We start from the raw sequence: 13,897 nt of genomic DNA, 5'->3' as shown, positions 1-13,897 counted from the left end.
CATTTGTTCATTCTAGGAACATGCAGAGCCTCAAACCGATTATTCAGGATCTTAACGAAGAGTCTGACCATCTTGTAGATGGGCGTCCACGCGATCTTTTGATATCCCGTGGAATCCAGTCAGTAATGGCACTAGTTCAGCAGTTGTCTGTAAAGGCCCTCCCGTTGATCATCGATTTGCTCAAGCGGGCCCAGTAACGTCTCCATTGGAGACTTTGGTGTTACTGTGTCTGGCATATCGAATACTTTCGGTAGCTTGCCGGGCTCTCTGAGAGGGGCGGAGGAATCGAACTCGGGTCAGCCATGTTGGCTGCGTGCAAGACAGACGCCCTACCTGCTGTGCTATTGCTCCCTCATCTGATTTTTGATGACTGGGCAAATGAGACAGCGTCCCTGATTCTAGAGCGTTGACAGAGATCAGAACTCCAGATTCTATCTCTCATTTGAGTGAAGCATGATATTCCAAGCATAGCTCTTTTGATTCCTCTTTGAGAGACCCAAGTAGCGTTCTCATCCTGTTTTCCTAGGGCCCAGGTCTCTGAGGCATATGTTAATGCAGGAAGAACAGTGGAATCAAAGAGATGTGCTCGTAGCTGGAGGTTCTTTGTCTTCTTAGTTATTTCTTCAATGCTCTTGAAAGCATTCCAAGCCGCTCTCTTCCTCCTGCATAACTCAGGTGCCAGGTCATTCATCATGTTGATTTCTCGACCAAGGTATCTATAACTGTTGTATTCGGAGACGGTGGTTCCGTTGAGAGCGGATGGAGCATCAGGAACAAGGCTGTTTCTCATAAACATTGTCTTTGTAAGATTCAGCTGTAGTCCAACCTTTCCACACTCACGGTTGAAGTCGGTCAGCATTTGTGCCGCTTGGCTGATGTTTGGTGTTATTAGAACGATGTCATCAGCAAAGCGGAGGTGGTGTAGTTGCCCACCATCTATCTTCACTCCCATTTCTTCCCATTCCAGTTGTTGCATGATGTTCTCAAGGGTGGCACTGAAGAGTTTTGGTGGAATGGTATCACCCTGCCAAACCCCTCTCTTGACATGGATGATTACTTCTTTGTAGAATGGTGAGATCCTGGTAGTGAATCTGTAATAGAGCTCACGAAGGATCCTGATGTATTGAGTTTGTACGCCCTGATTGGCTAGGGCTTCTGTGACCGCTTCCATCTCAACAGAATCAAAGGCCTTCTTTAAATCAATGAACGTTAGACAGAGCGGCATCTTGTACTCCTGAGAAACCTCAATGAGCTTAGTAATCGTGTGGATATGGTCGATGGTACTGAATCCTTTTCGGAACCTGGCTTGTTCACATGGTTGTCTTACATCTAGTGTTCTGCTAATACTTTTCAGGATGACTCGAGTGAACAGTTTGTAGATGGCAGACAATAGGCAGATTGGGCGATAGTTGCCAATGTCGTGAATGTCTCCCTTCTTGTAGAGTAGTACAGTCTTGCTGGTTTTCCATTGGGATGGAACCTTGCATTCAGACAGGTAGCTTGTGAAGAGCCGAGTCAGTGTGTTGATGAGTACTGATGGTAAGTTCTTCAGGTGTTCAGGTCTGATCTTGTCTGGGCCAGGTGCTCTTTGTTTCTTTACTGACAAGATGGTGTGTTGAATTTTTGAAGGAAGAACATTGGGAACGATATATCCATCGTGCAGAATGTGGTATGTGGGCAAGTGGACATGGCTATTCAAGAGATCTGAGTCATGAATAATCTTCTCCATTGCCCTTCTGGAAGATGTGATAGATCCATGAGAATGTCGGAGGGCAGTCATTTCGGTCAGACAAATGATGTCGTACCTGATCTTTCGCGCTTGTACCAGCAGATCCTCGATGGATGCATCAGATGCCAGCATACATGCATTGAAAGTACAATCATTTTTGTCTTTCTTCGTGTTGGCACCCTATTTCTCCCTGGTATTTTATCAGCTTCTCCTTCCACATCCTTCTCTACTCTGCCGTATTCAGGGTCAGGGGAATGAGATCCATTTTTTTTTTTTTTACTGGATTTGGCATATCAAATAGACCACGGATAGCTTGCCAGGCTCTGCCGTGTGGGTGGGATATTTAAGGTACCCTGAAAAATTAAATAAATGTAAATAAAAACCAATACAGGAAGTAATTAAAATTAAAGACCAGTACTGAATAAAATAAATTATTTTTAATGACATATGGAATTAGCATTTTTTTTTAGAACTTGAAACAGATTTTCCAATGTAGATCATGTGCAGGAACACAGAATACGCTTATACCCTTATCAGTATCAACTTAAAAATAAAACCAACTAAATTTAATCAATATCTTGTGGCACTTATAAATTCCAATACAAGACTGAACTGTGTGACTTCTAAAACCCAATTCTGTCAACCCAACTCAGCAAAAGATACAAGGTAATCATTAATGCAGATGAGCACAAAGAAAGGAAAATGCTCACATCCTCATAAGAACCTGTTCATCTCTTTTATTATTATTATTATTATTATTATTTTTATTATTATTATTTTCTGTCTTTGGGCCACTCCCAGCAGTGCTTAGGGCTGGCAGGGTTGGAGATCATATGGCAGGGGTTGGTCATGTGCTAGAAAGGTACCCTATTTTCTGTACTACCTCTAGGGGCCCCACTTTTCATCTATTTTTATGTAGTAAGACAAGGATGGGGAGAAAATATTCTATTTTAGTTAAAACAGAAGCAATGCTAGAGGTTGAGATTATAACACTGTAAATTCATTGAGTTGAATTCTCTGATCCTAAAATCATACTCAATCTATCATCAACCAATGATGTATCTATTGATCTACCAATCTATATAGTAAAGACACACACACACACACACACACACACACACACATACACATGTGAACACATTTTCGGTCAATTCTCAGAATAACCTTCACAAACTTATTCTAACTCCTTAGTATAAATTTCATAAAAGCCTTTGCATATTAAATATATGCTTTAAGAAATTCTTCAGGGCTCCTCAAGTAAGCATAGCAATAAATGAACTAACATATGAAGTTAAGGAGGTATTAGTATTTTATACTAATACAATCAAAAAACATGTTTTATAGAGATTAAACTATCAATAGAACAATTACAAATATATATCTACATTTCTGAATCTAGTATATTTATGCACATGTTTGTGTTTTGTATGTATAAATACATTTGCTAGATTTAGCAGTAGTAGTATTTGATCTTTATATGAAAATCAAACTTAACCAATACACTGGTTTTAATTTGCCAACCACCATTTATACAAAAAAAAGAATATAAATTTGGAATATGACCTCTAGTAATTAGAAGCAGTGAAAAGAATACTAGAAAGTCTCACATGAGTCAGAACAATCACTAAAACACAAGCTGTCAAATTATGTATTTCATGTCCTCTATCAGCTTGTTTCAAATTGAAATGAATGCAGATGAATTGCTGGTTTTTTTTTCTCAGTGATATAAGCTTATCTTGCTTTTTTGACAGGGTCTGTACATAACAAAGCTCTTAATGGAAGTTGAAATTGTCCTCAATTATACCCAGTGTCTAAAGGTGGGTCAGCCTCGCTTTTGCAGCTCTTAAAATGTCTCTGGTTTTTGTCAGGGTTACAGAATTAATAGGACTCTATGAACTTTTGTCCTTACTGAAAAGTTACAACTTGGAAAAAATGCAGTACATACATTTTGATTTTTGTTTAAGATTTCCCATATTAGATTTGGAGATGAACTCCAAGATATTTTTCACATGAAGGCAGCTAGAAAGGCAAGGACAGAATTGAGCTTCATAGTAAATGCAAGTGCCGAGAGAGTTAGAGTTCTGATTTAACACTTTTACAATTAAATATATTAATATGTATTATTCTATATTTCATTTTGATAAGGGGTAATCAGGAAGGAAACTTTGTTTTGACATTTATAAAGTTCTGAATGTTTATATAAAAAGGAGAAATTTATGGTTTAAATGGGAAGAGATTAAACATACTGAGTTTAACCATTATTATGCATTATTGATGCCTAGAAGTTTAATTGTTGATGGAATGTTCAGTTCATAATTACAAGAAGAGCTTAACTGTACAGAAAGCAGAAATTTATCAATCATAATAGCAATATGTGGAGTAGAATTCCATGGATCATCAATATTCAGGAGAATTTAGAGAGATGTCATCTATGGAAATGTTTACGAAAGATGAATAAAGAACAGGTCCTTGATAATGACGGGTGCAAGCAATGTGAAATAAAGTTTGGAGGTCTGGTAATAAATTAGTATCTTTTAAATTTGTTTTTATTTTCTAATTCTGTTTTACTTACTAAGGTGGAATTAAATTATATACTTAAACTACTCAATTCATTGTGAACTCTTCACATAAAGGTCTCATTGTATTAGTCAGAATTAAAACTTTTTGTTTGTTTTGGAAATTAGTGGCTGTGCTCAGGACTTAATCCTGTATCTACACTTAGTGGTCATTCCTGAGGGATGTGAGGGGACCATACGGGATGCAAGGAATCAAACTTGGGTACACAGCATACAAGGCAAGTGCCTTATAGGTATGCATACGCTGGCTTCAAATTAAACGTTTTAATAAAAAAAAGTAAAAAGTAAAGGCCCTTCCCTTGATCATTGATTTGCTCGAGCGGGCCCAGTAACGTCTCCATTGGAGACTTTTGTTGTTACTGTTTCTGGCATATCAAATACTTCATGGGGAGCTTGCCAGGCTAGTATCTGCCGTGCGGGCGAGATACTCTCGGTAGCTTGCCGGGCTCTCTGAGAGGGGCGGAGGAATCGAACTCAGGTCGGCCATGTTGGCTGCGTGCAAGGCAAACGCCATACCGCTGAGCTGGAGCAATAGCACAGCAGGTAGGGCGTTTTCCTTGCATGCAGTCGACCCTGGTTCGATTCCCAGCATCCCATATGGTCCCCTGAGCACCACCAGGGATAATTCCTGAGTGCAGAGCCAGGAGTAATCCCTGTGCATTGTCAGGTGTGTCCCAAAAAAAGGAAAAAGTTTTAATGACAATTGTAAAACTTCATAATCAATTTTTTGAAATTACAGTGATAATAGATGCCTTAGATTATAGTGTGTTACTTTTTGTGATGGTAGAGGGGATCTTCTGAGTAAGGTATTATAAAAATTGAATAGTAATAATCTTAAAGAGTTGCTGAATGATGTTTTATGATATTTATAAAGATCATAAAGTATAGTTCTTTAGTCTATAATCAAAATTGTTAGAGATAAAATTGTACATCACATAGCCTTTTATAGTAAAGAATAATGACTAAAAATTATGGTGCACTTGCCTTATGATTCACCGTAGTTTTAATTGATTTCTACCTAGGAATCTGATTTACGAAAAAATTTATGACAAATAAGATATATGACTTTTGTGTGATTACAAAGATAATAATGAGAAAGTCAGAGTTTATGCCTAGGATGAGTCCAAACAAGTTGAACTCAAAAATCTTGGAAAAGATTATTTGCTTTCTCTGTTATTAGTGATGCTATCTCTAATACTTAATGACCAGAAACTCTTTCAATGTTAACAACTTCAAGTTTATAATAGAGTATTAACTATTTTCACATAAATTAAAAGCTTTCTCTAAGATTAGCAAAATAGATTACACTTTGGAATTCTGAAATAGATAAAAATGAACAAAGATATATTAAATGACTATCACTGTCACTGTCACTGTCCTCTTGTTGTTCATCAATTTGCTCGAGTGGGCCCAGTAACGTCTCCATTTTGACACTTGTTACTGTGTTTGGCATATCGAATACATCACGGGTAGCTTGTCAGTCTTTGCCGTGCTGGTGAGATACTCTCAGTAGCTTGCCGGGCTCTCCAAGAGGGGCGGAGGAATCAAACCTGAATTGGTCAGGTCGGCCACGTGCAAGGCAAACACCCTACTCACTGTGTTAAATGACTAGTATTTCTAAAACTTAAAGTTTATGTTTAAATGATAAGTTAATTTTCCGTGTTCTTTACTTATTATACATAACCATCAATCAGGTTACAGTAGGGTATGAGTGAGGTAGAATATTGAGTCATTGGGGAATCAGTTCCTCAGGTATAATGAAAGCAGAGATCCAAGTCACCTTCTTGTCTTTCCACCAGTGAAGCTCCAAACCCAGTCATCTCTGAAACTTTTGAATTAGAAGTGGATAAAGGAAAATAACCATCTCCTGGAAATGCTGTAGACCTGCCCAGTGGATCTCACTGTGATTGCTTTCGACCAGAGAACTTCACTGTGATTGCCATTAACTTCCACATGGGGCACTAGACCTGGAAGGCAAAACTAAAGGGAAAGTTCCAGGGCACAGGAGCTTTAGTCTCACTGGAGTGAATGCAGAATCAAAGCAGATACCAGCACAAATAAAGCTCTTTCTTCCCCCAGGATAGAACCAGGAACTGATGGAGAAGATTTTTTTTAAAGTTAAGCCCATACAGCACACTCCTCACTCATGAGATTGCCTTGCTCTCTCCATCCAGTGTACATGTTCATTTTGCAATAAACCACAATTCTGGCTTGAGATTTGACTGTCTACCTGACTTCATCATCTATTCCTCAATAATGTTCCCCAGTCAGGAGAGCATAATATCATAGAACGTCGTATACAAGTGAAGGAAGATGTAAAGGTCAAAGAGAATCTGAGCATGCGGAGAATGCCTCCTGCTGGGGTAAGCCTGACTAAAATTTAATAAACCGACAGATATGGTAACAGTTGGGAATGCCTGTGCCTTCCATGCAGTTGGCCCAGATTTCTCTGAGCAGTTCCAAGAGTGATCCCTGGGCACAGAACCAGGGGTAAGCCCTGTGCACATCAGGTAGAATCCCCCACCCCATTCTACAAATAAGTAAGTAAATAAAAAATTAACAAATATATCTACCTGTTATAATTACTTTATTTTCAATTAAAATAACATTTTCCCTAAGACCAACATCAAGTGCACATACTTTATTATGTTATATATATACATATATATATATCCAGTTTATCTGACTCCATTGGTGGGAAATTATTTCCTTTACCATTATTTCATGAAGATTTTTCATGGCAAAAAGTTCAATCTTGCAATTTCTATGAGCAGGTGGTGATGGTTTAGAGCTCCAGGCAGGGACTTATTTGAAAGGGTCACAGATGATCTTGCTATCTCTTTATTGGACAACATTCCCCCTACCATTTCTAGTTGATTTTATTTTTAATATAGAGAAAAATATTTGAAAAAGAGAAAAATAGTGGAACCATGTCTTGCTTTTGATCTAGTCTCTTTTCTAATTGATTCCAACGTCCAAGACCTTTAAGTCGAAGAGCAGGCTTTGGATTTCAGATTGTGTTTCTAAACTATTGGATGTAATTACTCCTTCCATACATATCATTACTATTATTCTATAACATTATAATATTCATTATTATAAAATAACATCTTCTTTCATCCGTAGAACCTTTTCATTTCTTTTTTTTTTAAGTGTCTCTATTCGGAAAACAGCAGGGTAGCTGGAATGTATCCAATAAGAAAAAAATATTTCAAACCCTAAATCATCCCTAACAAATTGGAAGAATTGTAATGATCTTGTAGATATACAATTTATAAAACTCAACAGTTGAGTTTACAGAGATATATTTTTTCCAGAATGTAATTCAAGGTATGAACTAGTTCATTTTCACCCTTATCCTACCACAATAAAGCATTGCATCAGGATTTTCTGTATTAGGTGTCGGAGACCAATTTTTCAAGTAGATTGTAGATATATATTTCACATAAAATTCTGCATCCAATTTGAGGAGATGGGGGAAAAAGGATGGGTATTTAATTAGTATTTGATCTAATGACAGACAATATAGCCTATACACTCCCACCCCCTCTCTTTTTACTCTCCCCGTGTGCACACACATACCCAGCTCTCATAATCTTAAAAACATTTTACAGTTATTCTAGGCAATACAAAAATCTCAAAAGTGTCTTAGTTTCTGTCAAGTGAAGTAGGCTTGTTAGTTGAATGAGCTCTGGAAGAACATACACAGAAAATAGCCAGAATGATACAACCTATCAGAGGCCAGCCTAAAACCCATTCAGGATTTCAATAAATTCTACTTTACACCTGTCTGTATTTAACTATGCTGTGTGACCCATTTTATGACTTAGCTAGTCTTTTACAAAGTTAGAAACAGTGTTTTTCTTAGGAGGAAGGCTCTGATTAGGCACGCACAGTTCTAGAAGGCCATTATAGGTGGTCGGATATATGTGTTATATTCTCATCCTTATAGATTTTTATTTCCAAAAGTGTATGTATAGTGAAATAATAATGTCCATTATTATCCTGTTTCGGGCTGGAGCGATAGCACAGTGGATAGAGCATTTGCCTTGCATGCAGCCAACATGGCCAACCCAAGTTCGATTCCTCAGCCCCTCTCGGAAAGCCCGGCAAGCTACCGAGAGTATCTCACCCGCACAGCAAAGCCTGACAAGCGACCCGTGGAGTATTTGATATGCCAAACACAGTAACAAGTCTCACAATGTTTCTGGGCCTGCTCGAGCAAATCGATGAACGAAGGGAGGACAGTGACAGTGACATTATCCTGTTCCTAAGATAAAGAGTGAGTTTTTAAAAAATTAAGTTCAATGAGCTAGAGTATTTCTGTACTTGTAGTTTAGTTTACTAAATTCAAGTTAGGGGGCCAGAGCGATAGTACAGCGGGTAGAGCGACTAACCCAGGTTCTATTCCCTGCATCCCATATGGTCCCCCAAGCACCACCAGGAGTAATTCCTGAGTGCAGAGCCAGGAATAACCCCTGAGTATTGCTGGGTCTGACCCAAAAAGTAAAACAAAAAATTAAGTAAAAAAAATTCAAGTTACCAGAATGATTCCAGTTTCTCAGCAAAACTAAAGAATCAGAGGGATTGGTGTTGAATTATTGTATCCCTAAACTATCATTAACTTTGTGAATCGTGGAACTTTAATTAAAAAAAATTAAAAGACATATGATAAAAAGGGATATAGTTCATTGAAAGGAATAAAAAATAGAATTTTGGTTGTGATATAATGAAAATAAATCTATAGAACTATGAGTGTATAGTTCAGTAGAATTAAAGTTCTGTTTTTTAAGTAATATAATGAATTTGAGTAGTTTGCAAAAGCAAACATATTATATCAATACCTAAAAATTATCTTTAAAAGCACACAGCGGGAGCCCTGTCCTGGCTGTGTCCCCTGCAGCGAGACTCAGTCCCCTGTTGCCCCACAGCTCTGGCAGCCTGTGACCTGCCAGGCAGAGGCGCCGGGCAGTGACTGGGCTGGCCTTGGGCAATGATAGGCACGCACCCTTCTCTTGGCTGGGGAGGAGTCCATTTGTTCTGCCTGGAAGACGTGATTTTCAAAGCTAATTATGAAAACCTTTGTGATTGGAATTGGGGGCGTGACAAAAGGCGGAAAGACAACACTGGCTAAACTGCAGTGTCATATCTCAAGATGATTTCTTTAAGCCAGAGTCTCAGAGAGAAAAAGATAAAAATGGATTTCTGCAAGTATGATGTGCTTGAAGCCCTTAACATGAAAAAAATGATGTCAACCATTTCCTGCTGGATGGAAAGCCCAAGGCAATCACCAGTGACAGACTGGGAGAGCACTGAGGACATTCCCATTTTAATCATCGAAGACTTCCTTCTCTTTAATTATAACCCCTAGACAGAATACGGAATAGAAGCTATTTCCTGAGCATCCTGTATGAAGAATGTAAGAGGAGGAGAAGTACCCGAGTCTATGGGCCTCCAGACCGCCCAGGGTACGTTGACGGCCACGTGTGGGCCATGTACCTGAAGCACAGGCAGGGGATGGAGAGCGTCCTCTGGGAGAAAGTTTACCTGGATGGAATGAAACCTCTTTGCACAAGTGTTCGAAGATCTCATGCAAGAACTGTCAAAGCAAAACTGTTCCACGATTCTGTCAAGGTGGATGGCAAAGGAACGGTCAGGAAACTAGTTCATTACATAGCCAAGAATAGTATACAAGAGTGCTCATATAGGAGTGACTGTTTCCGTTCATTCACTGCCTTGAAAATAATTCCAAATCAGAGGCTTTGATGAGCTTGAGGCAGATTATTTTGTTATATGGTTACTTTAAGGGTACTGGAAGAGTACTTTAAGGTTAAAATCCTAACCCTTTGTTACATCTCATAATGATATTTATGTTATTTTCTTTAAAATTTTTAGCTGGAAAATAAAATAAAATAATTTTTTTTAGCTGACACCTGCTATTTCAGTAGAACTGTTTAATGTTTGGACCAAGTAATATTAAAATGCTGATGACCTTGTTATAATATGTCTAACACGTTCCCGCTTTCTTCTCTAACCCTCTTAAGGAAATTTTTGTATTTATGTTTTGCAAATACTTCAGAAATAAACACCATTTTAAAAATTAAAAAAAAAACACAGCTACCATGATAATATCACATAATTATTTATAAATAAATTAGTGAATATCAATTAAAATTTAAAAAAGAAATTAAAGATAAATCCCATGTACCTACTATGAAACTATACATTTTTGTCTAGTATAATGTATATTAAGGCATATAAAATTGATGGAGTTTTACCTAACAGGTCACTGGGTCCAATACATTTGACTCCTTTATAGAAGTGTTTCAAAAGCATCATGTCACCTGTGATTCGCTCACCTAACAGATCCTATTATAATCTGCAATTATTTCTCACCTAACATATAATACTATTTTCCTACTAGAATTTTATTAAAATGTGCCTCATAACATGGATACGTTTGATGTTTAAAACTTGTCAGCTTCTCATAAACCTTGAAGGATAACATCCTAAGTGTTATAATGAGGATAAAGGAAGAAATATTTGTCATTTTGTGTCAATTCAATAATTTTTTTTAACTTCAAGCAGGTGGATATTCAGACATCTAAAGGGGACACTCGAAACCCCAAGCATGTATTATTAAAGCTCACAGCTGAGGCTTGCTGACAAGAGGAACAATCATAAAACATCACCTTTTATTTCATCAGAGAAAGTTGTGCTAGACCAAGATCTGAAGCTCAACATCCATAAAACGATTTCATACAAGTGACACCCTACTCAAAACAGCTGTCTGCAAGCAAAATAAATGGGATTTAATCTGCCATAAAATAAGTTGCACAATTTCTTTTTCTTGAAGAAGTCATGCCTTTGTGACATTGGTGAGCCATGACAATTTCCTTTGAAAAGAAGCATCTCTTCCATGCCAAACTCATATTAATTCAACCGTGTGGAGTTTTTCTCCAGCAAAAGCAACTAGAAAGCCAGATTGGCCTATCCAGTACCTGATAATTAGAGTAGCCTTCCTCTAGCTTTAAAAGAATCAATATATAACAAGATCTCTAGGTAACTACTCAACCCAGAGACAGGTTTTAAAAAGTTTGGTTGTCATTACAATTGAATTATATGGAATTGTTACACAGGCACTAATGATGCACAAAAATCACAACTTCATATGTTTCAAACTAATATTGAAGAAGAAACAACTGCAAAATATAGTAAAATTCCAATAGGAAAAATATCTTAGATGGGATTTATCATTTCTTTCAAATGCAACTGGTTCCCAGGAAAATTAATTTAGGTTGGGGCGATAGCACAGCTGTAGGGTGTTTGCCTTGCATGCAGCCGGCCAGTCGAGCCAGGTTCGATTCCTCCGCCCCTCTCGGAGAGCCCAGCAAGCTACTGAGAGTATCTCGCCTGCACAGCAAATCCTGGCAAGCTACCCAGACATATTTGATATGCCAAACACAGTAACGACAAGTCTCAAGATGGAGACATTACTGGGCCCACTCGAACAAATCGATGGACTACGGGAGGACAGTGCGACAGTGCTACAGTGCTACAGAGCACCTATTAACACTTTGAGCTCTCAAACTGACTAACCTTTTTATATTTTTTATATTCCATGGGAACTGCTCAGCCTTCTCAAGATGAAGTTATGCTTTGTTTTCATTTATTTCAGTTACTGAAGTACTCAATAACATTTTTAGTGAGAAAGGAAAATGAAGCAATAACACATATTTAACTGTGACATTTTCTGTCCCATTATTTTTGATACTTAAACATCTAGCCAAACTAGACAGTGAAACTTAGATTTTGTCTCCCCAATTGCCCATTTTCCATAATGTTTTTGTGTTGAAAATTAGAGTAAAAGTATTCCATTCTGATAATTACATTCTCCCAAATACATTATCATATTCTACATTAGAACTGTCACTGTCACTGTCCTCCCCTTGTTCATGGATTTGCTCAAGAGGGCCCAGTAACATCTTCATTTTGAGACTTGTTGTTACTGTGCTTGGCATATTGAATACATCATGGGTATCTCGGGCTGGAGCGATAGCACAGCGGTAGGGTGTTTGCCTTGCACACAGCCAACATGGCCGAACCGAGTTCGATTCCTCTGCCCCTCTCGGAGAGCCAGACAAGCTACTGAGAGTATCTCGCCCACACGGTAGAGCCTGGCAAGCTACCCGTGATGTACTTGATATGCCAAACACAGTAACAACAAGTCTCATGATGGAGACATTACTGGGACTGCTCGAGAAAATTGATGAACAACGGGAGGACCGTGACCGTGATGGGTAGCTTGCCAGGCTTTGCTGTGCAAGCGAGATACTCTTAGTAGCTTGCCAGGCTCTCCAAGAGGGGCAAAGGAATCGAACCCAGCTCGGCCCTGCTGGCTGCACACAAGGCAAACACCGTACCACCATTCTATTGCTCCAACCCCTGCTATCGCTCCAGACTCGCTTATATTAATATTGTATTTTAATTTTAAAAACACAGTAACCCTTACAATTTTTAAACTGTGATTACCAAATCAAAGTAAACCCCCTATCTTTGAGAGTGACTAGCTCTCAATAAAAGTGAGATATAAAAATTGCTTTTCTCACAGTTTAGTGAAGTGTTTGATGGAATGCCAGCACTAAAGCATTTTTGTTGACTGTCATCTCAGAATCTTTATATGCACTTTAAGTGTTCATATTTTATCATATAAAATAGAAAAGCACTATCATTTTTCATCTATTTTACAACCTTTTCACACTGATATCTTCCAACTTTGAATAGTTACAAAATTCATGTAAGCTGATTTGTTTGCTCTTGGAAACTTAGCTTACTTAATATGTACTTGGTGACCATTTGTGTAAAGTAGAACTGATCTTGCAAGACTGGTCATGTTGGTTTGTGAAATGATTTAATTCCTGTGATTTTAAAGACTTTAGAAACTGAGATACATAAAGGGTATGTAATTTTTATGGTAATATAAATCTTCAAATAAGTTGTTTTATCAATAGGATGCTATCTGTTCTATATATTTCCCCTTCTGAGTTAGGCAGAATCAAAGTAAACCCTTTGAAAACTACTGAATGATTATGAAATAAAACAGACAGAATGTATTTGTGTAACAAAGAAGGTAAATTTTACAAAGAAATGGAATAAAATAAGTTAGACAAAATAATATAGAGGGAATGCTATGTAATTTCCATCCCAACTTATTCTTACAAGGAGTGTTGCTTATACACAAAATAATAAAAATATAAACATTTTTAATAATACATGTATGCATGATAGGGTATTTTCAAAGTTATGCTACTTATGCATCCATATTACTAAAATTTCAATTCAAATTTTGAAGCACATCTTTGATTTGCATAACACCGATGCACAAATTTTGTTGAACAGAAACGTATTGATACATGCTGAAGTGGTCTGAGATTTTGTGTTTCTTATAAGTGATACTACTGATACTGGGCTACAGATCAGACTTTGGGAAGCAAAGATCCATGCTCTCTAAGGAAATATCAACCAGAAATATCAAATTGTAAAATTTCGTTGCAATTTTTACTACTGGTCATTTGGGAAGATAGTTTCGAGT

The 13,897-nt window shown here is 37.7% G+C and overlaps 1 protein-coding gene and 1 pseudogene across 3 annotated transcripts in view; one reads left to right on the top strand and one right to left on the bottom strand.

Annotated features, from left to right (window-relative positions):
- Nucleotides 1-13,897, bottom strand: part of GALNTL6 (polypeptide N-acetylgalactosaminyltransferase like 6) — a 1,198,528-nt gene that overhangs the window by 687,680 nt on the left and 496,951 nt on the right. The gene's annotated exons all lie outside the window — the stretch shown is intronic.
- Nucleotides 9,378-9,970, top strand: LOC130023676 (nicotinamide riboside kinase 1-like; annotated as a pseudogene).

Source organism: Sorex fumeus, unplaced genomic scaffold (genome assembly GCF_029834395.1).
Source record: "Sorex fumeus unplaced genomic scaffold, SorFum_2.1 ptg000024l, whole genome shotgun sequence".
NCBI lineage: Eukaryota > Metazoa > Chordata > Mammalia > Eulipotyphla > Soricidae > Sorex > Sorex fumeus.
Note: the sequence above shows the minus strand (reverse complement) of the source record. Positions and strands in the feature narration are given on the sequence as shown.